Source organism: Lepidochelys olivacea, assembly GCF_965140295.1.
Source record: "Lepidochelys olivacea isolate rLepOli2 genome assembly, chromosome: 1".
Taxonomy (NCBI): Eukaryota; Metazoa; Chordata; order Testudines; family Cheloniidae; genus Lepidochelys; species Lepidochelys olivacea.
In genome coordinates this window covers 8102603-8111353 of record NC_140411.1, presented here as the reverse complement: position 1 = coordinate 8111353, position 8751 = coordinate 8102603, and positions in this window count along the sequence as shown.

Below are 8751 nucleotides of genomic sequence, written 5' to 3'. Positions count from 1 at the left end.
GCAGTAGACATTATATACACACAGAGACCATGAAACAATACCTCCTCCCACCCCACTGTCCTGCTGGTAATAGCTTTTCTAAAGTGATCATCAAGTTGGGCCATTTCCAGCACAAATCCAGGTTTTCTCACCCTCCGCCCCCCCCACCACAAACTCACTCTCCTGCTGGTAATAGCCATTACCAGCAGGAGAGTGAGTTTGTGTGTGTGGTTTTTTGGAGGTGGGTGAGGGAGTGAGAGAACCTGGATTTGTGCTGGAAATGACCCACCTTGATTATCATACACATTGTGAAGAGAGTGGTCACTTTGGATGGGCTATTACCAGCAGGAGAGTGAGTTTGTGTGTGGGGGGTGGGCGGAGGGTGAGAAAACCTGGATTTGTGCTGGAAATGGCCCAACTTGATGATCACTTTAGATGAGCTATTACCAGCAGGACAGTGGGGTGGGAGGGGGTATTGTTTCATGGTCTCTGTGTGTATATAATGTCTACTGCAGTTTCCACGGTATGCATCCGATGAAGTGAGCTGTAGCTCACGAAAGCTCATGCTCAAATAAATTGGTTAGTCTCTAAGGTGCCACAAGTACTCCTTTTCTTTTTGCAAAGACAGACTAACATGGCTGTTACTCTGAAACCTATGTGTTTTTGAGAACTGGACTGCTGTATTTAACTACGATATCACCTTTGAGTAAAAATAACTTTCTGCTTTGCGCAGTTGATTTTGGAGTGGACCAGACTATGATCTTTCCTTGCATCCCAGAGAGGGTTCTTTGTGATGTACCCGTGCCCACAGAGCGGGGTTTCTTGTTTCCGTGAACCTTTCCCATGTTTTTGTTTATTGTTCTTACAGTTGCTGTTTAATAAATTATATTTGGTTTGAACTTAATTTAGTGATCGGGGGTCAGGGAAGTGTCCAGTGTGAAGAGAGTACCTTGGAGTGGGGACACCCTAGCCCCTGTCCCTAACTGACCATGATGAGACTGGGGGTTCAGCCTCCCAGGAATCCTGGACCCAGCCGTGTCACCATTATGAGGATTTTGCCACACAGGAGAGTGGAAGGGGAGTCCTTGAGGTCAGGCAGGTCTGTGGGAAAAGGGAGTGGGGATTCAGACCCTTTCCTCAGCGAATTCCCCTGGGGTAATGCAGAAACCAGGAAAGTTCCCCACAATAGTTCCCCACTTACATTAGGGAACTGGGACAAATGGGTGGGTTGGATTTTAGTGATGTGTAAAGAGATATGTAAGTTGTGAAATCTTCATATGAATGATAAAAGCTGAAATGTGTAACTTTAGGGGGCACACTTGCTGAGTAAGGTGAATGTAACATCACTGCAAGAGACGGCTTCCCCAAGACTGATATTTTCCTGTACTATTTTGAGGTTAGAACAGTAAACCTGACGTTTATTTGGCCTCTTGAACCTATTTCATAACAAATGAAAGCTTGGTTAAGCAATTGACTACACAATTGATCAACAACCAGTATGAATCACTCCTTCCTCTCAGATTCAGTATTTAGAAACAATGAAGGCACCCACAGAAATAATTCTCCTGAGCAAAAATGCCGATGAAGTTTATGAGCCTCCAACATTAAAGAAATTAATAGAAAAATTTAGTTTTGTTTTTCTCATTGAAAAATTCTGGAAACGGGAAATGTTCATTCAAAACGGATACAATCTAAAGACACAGACCTATACGAAGCAGCAAGATTACTTCCCAAAGCCAATGAGTTTGTCGCTACATTTCAAATTGAGTTAAAAGAAGCCAAACATTCAGCAAGTAAATTAACAGGAAAATGGGGAAGAGAAAACAAGTCTGAAGAGAAGTGCTTGAGAAAGGCAAAAAGGCAGGGGAGCAGCTTGTTTTATGGCAGACCAGGGAGGAGAGCAGACCCGCTACTGGCAGCTCCAGGGGAGAGGATCAGAGGGAAGGCAGAATCTCCCTCTGAACAATTGCCCAAAGGTCCCTCTGTAAGGGAAGAGAGGGCCTGCTGCAGGCACAGCCTGAGAGGGAAGCATTCATCTCTCATATGAATGCTGGACTTGATTGATCCCCTTTATTTGCTCTTTGGACTATCCCAGCAGGGGAGAGCCCTGGGACTGAGCTGGCCCTTGGAGGTTGGGCCACACCACAGGAAGAGGCCATTGCTGCCTGAGAAGAAAGGAGTAAGACCTTGTTACATGCCACCACCAGAAGGTTCCTTGCGGTGAGCAGACACCCTTCATGCTGCTTTGCCCCAGACGGAGACCTTGGGACATTCGCAGGGAGGTGGTAGGAAGTGGCCCAGTTAGGCAGCAGGTATAATAGGCCAGGGGAGGCTAAACCTCCCTCGGCTGTGCAGCCCCCAACCTGCCACCTTTGAGAGAGGGGTCACCTGGGCTGTGGTGTCCCAGCCTGCACTCCACCCTGATTCCCCCTCCTGCTTTTTCTCCATGGTCCCACTCACACTCCACCTCCTCTTATCCCTGCTCTCCCCCTCTGCCGGGGTCCTCTTTGCTTATCGCTGAATCCTTCCTCTCCTTCCCTGAGAGGACCCCACAACCAACCACTCACCGAGCCTCTCCCCTCCTCCACTGCCCCATGGGGCCCTCCTTTCCCCACGGTGTTGCATCTAATCCAGAATCCATCCTCTCCTCCACCCCCTCCTCTGTGGCCCCACTACCCGCAGCTTGCTTAGTCCCTCCTGTCCTCCATCCTGCTCCCCCATTCCTTCCCACACCTGCCATTAGCTGAGTCCTTCCTCTCCTCCACTCTCCTGCTTACTGGTCATTGAATCCTTCCTCTCCTCCACTCTCCTTTCCCCATGGCCCTTTGCCAACCACCTACTGAGTCCATCCTCTCCTACAGACCGACCTCCCAACCCCTGAAGTCCCTACCACCTGCTGTTAGTCAGTGAAAAACCGAACCACATTAAAAAGTGGGCCCTGGCCTCCTGGCCCTCCGTGTTCCAGCCCCCTTAGCTGAGTTGCTCCAGCATCAGCAGGCATCACAGTACGAGGAGTCCCAAAGCTGGGCCAGGTATAGGAGCCAGAGATCAACCAAGAGCAGAGGCATGCAAATGTCATAGGTGAGTAAGTGGCGCAAAGTCCAAAGAAGGAGTGAAAATGAACTAGGGACACTAGAGTCAGCAAATTTATGTCTTCGTCTTTCTCATTGACATTGGAATATTCCAAGACATGGTCATTTTTACAATACAGTGAACTGGCAGATGCAGTTTTCTCCTTTACTTACAGATAGTTTTCCAGTGGTTTGAGAGACGCTGTGTTCACTGAAAATGGAGTAAAATACAGGAAAAAATATAGGAAAAAAACTTCAGAAACGTATACAATCTGCCTGCAGGTCATTTTGGCCCTGGGAGTGGTGAGGGAATCACACAGTGAGTAAAGAAGTCCCATGGTACTAGTTCTGATGCAGGATAGTACAACCCACTTGTGCATCAATTTCTGAAAGATGAACACAGTATTGAAATTTGAGACTTACCCGATGAGGAGAGAACTGGTCGTCCTTGAGGGGAGTGGCACTATATTTGAAAGAATGCATAGAATCAACTGAAGAAAAAAATCTTAAATGAACCAAACTGTACCATAGAATAATAATAAGAATTTAGCAGTGTGGATATCACCTGACCAGGACGGTGATACTGACTGAGAAAAGCTCATGGAGCTTACAGAGGCTCTAAAAATAAAAAACTCAGTAATAGTGTGTGTGTGTGTGGGGGGGGGGGGGGGGTTCAGCTATCCCTATATTGACAGGGCACATGTCACCTCAGCGCAGGATGCAAGGACAAAGTTTCCTGATACCTTAAATGACTGCTTATTGGAGCATCTAGTCCTGGAATCCACAAGCGGAGAGGCAATTCTCTATTTAGCCCTAAGTGGAGTACAGGATCTGGTCTAAGGGATGAATATAGCTGAAGCACTTCATAATAGTGACCATAACATTGTAAAATTTTACATCCTATTTGAGGAGAACATCCCAGCAGCCCACCACTGTAGCATTTAATTTCAGAAAGGGGGCCTACACAAAATTGAGGAAGGTAGTTAAACAGAAATGAAAAGGTACAGTGCCAAAAGTGAAATCCCTGCAAGCTGCATGGAAACTTTTTAAAGACATCATAATAGATGCTCAATTGAAATGTATACCACACATTAAAAAAACACAGTAAGAAGACCAAAAAAGGTCATTGCGTAGAAAATTAATGAATTCTTTGCATCGATCTTCACAGCTTGGAATGTGAGGGAGATTCCCAAACCTGAGCCAATCTTTTTAGATGACAAATCTGAGGAACTGTCCCAGATTGAGGTGTCATTAAAAGAGGTTTTGGAACAAATTGATAAATTAAACAGCAATAAGTCACCAGGACCAGATGGTATACCGGGGCAACTACTGTTCAACATATTGTTAAATGATCTGGAGAAAGGAGTTAAAAGTGAGGTGGCAAGATTTGCAGATGATACAAAATTACTCAAGATGGTTAAGTCCTTAGTAGACTGTGAAGAGTTACAAAGGTATCCCGCAAAACTGGGTGACTGGGCAATAAAATGGCAGAGGAAATTCAACGTTGAGAAATACAAAGTAATGCACATTGGAAAACATAATCTCAACTATACATATATAATGATGAGGTTGAAATTAGCTGTTACCACTCAAAAAAGAGTTCTCGGAGTCATTGTGGACAGTTCTCTGAAAACATCCACAAAATGTCTAACAGCACTCAAAAAAGCTAACAGAATGTTGGGAATCATTAGGACAAGGATAGGTAATGAAATAGAAAATAGCATATTGCCTCTATATAAAACAATAGTATGCCCACATCTTGAATACTGCATGCAGATGTGGGCGCCCCATGTCAAAAAAGATAGATTGGAATTGGAAAAGGTACAGAGAAGGGCAACAGAAATTATTAGGGGTATAGAACATACCATATGAGGAGAAATGAATAAGACTGGGATTTTTCAGCTTGGAAAAGATATGACTAAGGGGGGATACAATAGAGGTCTATAAAATTATGACTGATGTGGAGAAGGTAAATAAGAAACTGTTAATTATTCTTTCTCATAACAAGAACTAGGGGTCACCAAACTAAATTAATAGGTAGCAGGTTTAAAATGAACAAAAGGAAGTATTTCTTCACACAACGCACAGTCAACCTGTGAAACTCTTTGCCAGAGGATGTTGTGAAGGCCAAGACTACAATAGGGTTCAAAAAGGAACTAGATATGTTCACAGAGGATAGGTCCATAAGTGGCTATTAGTCAGGATGGGCTGGGATACAAAATCATGCTCTCAAGTGTCCCTAGCCTCTGTTTTCCAGAACCTGGGAATGGGTGACAGAGGATGGATCACTTGATGATGACCTGTTTTGTTCATTCCCTCTGAAGCACCTGGCACTGGCCACTGTCACAGGACAGGATACTGGGCTAGATGGACCATTGGTCTGACACAGGATGGCTGTTCTTATAAAGAGTAATTTTTTTAAGGGTTCCTTTGTCAGAGGTTTTCCTTACGCCTCTGGAGTCATGCCATGATGGGAAGGTATTTTCTGATCCTGAGGTGAATATTTAGCTAATGCATATCACTGTGTGGTTGCAAGAATGTAACACATAAGTGTTTCAGAGATGCATCTGATGAAGTGAGCTGTAGCTCAGGAAAGCTTATGCTCAAATAAATTTGTTAGTCTCTAAGGTGCCACAAGTCCTCCTTTTCTTTTTACACATAAGTGTGTATCTGCTTGTAATTGTATTTTGGACGTAATCAGCACCAAGTTCCCTTTCCCTTTGCACTAATAATGGAATTCTTGTGTGGAAACTTAGTTGTGCTAAACCTGAATATACTTAGTAGGGAAATTATTTCCAATATCTCACCTTTCCGGTCATATCGCGCAGGGACTGGAACCACTTTGGTGAAGTTCTGTACAGGTCCCTGTGTAGTGCAACACAGTATACTTTTGGGTTTATACTCAATCGGGTTGGGAGTGGTGAGCCTGGGACGCTGGGAAATTGGCTGGTGTCTGCTGTTTGTATTTGAGTGGCCTAGGTATACCCTCAGGTAGCTCCGTTTGGGTTTGTGGTGTCATCTGCTAAATACTAACCAGTATTTTAGGCTTAGTTTGCGTTTTTGTTGATTTGCTAGGTAATCTGCTTTGATCTGTTTGGTATCATAATTGCTTAAAATCTATCTTTCTGTAGTTAAACTTGTTTTTTGCTTTACCTAAATCAGTGTGCATTTGAGTGAAATGTTGGGGAATATCTCAGCTTGGTTAACACATGCTTGTGGCATATTCTTCCCACATCGAGGGGTGGGCGTACTGATAAGAACAGAAGAACAGCCATACAGGTTCGGACCAAAGGTCCATCTATCCCAGTATCCTATCTTTCAACAGTGGCCAGTGCCAGGTGCCCCAGGGGGAATGAACAGAACAGGGAATCACCAAGTGATCCATCCCCTGTCGCCCATTCCCAGCTTCTGGCAAACAGAGGCCATGGACACCATTCCTGCCGATTCTGGCTAATAGTTATTGATGGACCTATCCTTCATGAATTTATCTAGTTCTTTTTTGAACACTGTTATAGTCTTGGCCTTCACAACATCCTCTGGCAGGGAGTTCCACAGATTGACTGTGCATTGTGTGAAAAAATACTTCCTTTTATTTGTTTTAAACCTGCTGCCTATTAATTTCATTTGGAGACCCCTAGTTCTTGTATTTTGAGAAGAAGTAAATAACACTTCCTGATTTACTTTCTCCACACCAGTCATGATTTTATAGACCTCTATCATATCCCCCCTTAGTCATCTTTTTTCCATGCTGAAAAGTCCCAGTTTTATTAATCTTTTCTCATCTGGCAGATGTGCCATACCCCTAATAATTTTTGTTGCCCTTTTCTGAACCTTTTCCAATTCCAATATTTCTTTTCTGAGATGGGGCGACCACATCTGCATGCAGTATTCAAGATGCGTGTGTACAATGGATTTATATAGGGGCAATATGATATTTTATTATCTATCCCTTTCTTATTTATTCCCTGCATTCTGTTCACTTTTTTGACTGCAGCTGCACACTGAGTGGATGTTTTCAGAGAACTCTTCACAATGACTCCAAGATCTCTTTCTTGAGTGGTAACCGCTAATTAAGACCCCATCATTTTATACATATAGTCGGGATTATGGTTTCCAATGTGCATTACTTTGCATTTATCAGCATTGAATTTCAGTTGCCATTTTTTTGCCCAGTCACATAGTTTTGAGCGATCCTTTTCTAGCTCTTCCCAGTCTGCCTGGGGCTTAATTATCTTGAGTAGTTTTCTATCATTTGCAAGTTTTTGCAACCTCACTGTTTACTCCTGTCAAGGATCCTTCCCCACTCTGAACTCTAGGGTACAGATGTGGGGACCTGCATGAAAACCTCCTAAGCTTACTTTTACCAGTTTAGGTTAAAACTTCCCCAAGGTACAAACTATTTTACCCTTGGATTTCCACTGCCACCAGCAAACTTTATCTGGGTTCCTGAAAAAATGTAGTTTGGACACGTCTTTCCCCGCAAAATCCTCCCAACCCTTGCACCCGACTTCCTGGGGAAGGTTTGGTAAAAATCCTCACCAATTTGCATAGGTGACCACAGACCCAAACTCTTGGATCTTAGAACAATGAAAAAGCATTCAGTTTTCTTACAAGAAGACTTTTCATAGAAGTAAAAAAGAATCACCTCTGTAAAATAAGGATAGTAGATACCTTACAGGATAATTAGATTCAAAACATAGAAAATCCCTCTAGGCAAAACCTTAAGTTATAAAAAAGACACACAGACAGAAATATTCATTCTATTCAGCACAACTCTTTTCTCAGCCATTTAAAGAAATCATAATCTAACACATACCTAGCTAGATTACTTATTAATTTCGAAGACTCCATTCCTGTTCTGTCCCTGGCAAAAGCATCATACAGACTGTCATAAATATAAAGGGAAGGGTAAACCCCTTTAAAATCCCTCCTGGCCAGAGGAAAAATCCTCTCACCTGTAAAGGGTTAAGAGGCTAAAGGTAACCTCGCTGGCACCTGACCAAAATGACCAATGAGGAGACAAGATACTTTCAAAAGCTGGGAGGAGGGAGAAAATCAAAGGGTCTGTGTCTGTCTGTATGATGCTTTGGCCAGGGACAGAACAGGAATGGAGACTTAGAACTTAGTAAGTAATCTAGCTAGGTACGTGTTAGATTATGATTTCTTGAAATGGCTGAGAAAAGAGCTGTGCTGAATAGAATGACTATTCCTGTCTGTGTGTCTTTTTGGTAACTTAAGGTTTTGCCCAGAGGGATTCTCTATGTTTTGAATCTAATTACCCTGTAAGGACCTTGTCAAAGGATTTTTAAAATCTAAGTACACTTCATTCCCTGGATCCCCATCCTGATTTTATAGAGGTGATTCCTTTACTTCTATGAAAAGTCTTCTTGTAAGAAAACTGAATGCTTTTTCTTTGTTCTAAGATCCAGGGGTTTGGGACTGTGGTCACCTATGCAAATTGGTGAGGATTTTTACCAAACCTTCCCCAGGAAGTGCGGTGCAAGGGTTGGGAGGATTTTGGGGGGAAAGACGTGTCCAAACAACTTTTCCCAGTAAACCCAGATAAAGTTTGCTGGTGGCAGTGGAAATCCAAGTGCAAAGGGTAAAATAATTCGTACCTTGGGGAAGTTTTAACCTAAGCTGGTAAAAGTAAGCTTAGGAGGCTTTCCTGCAGGTCCCCACATCTGTACCCTAGAGTTCA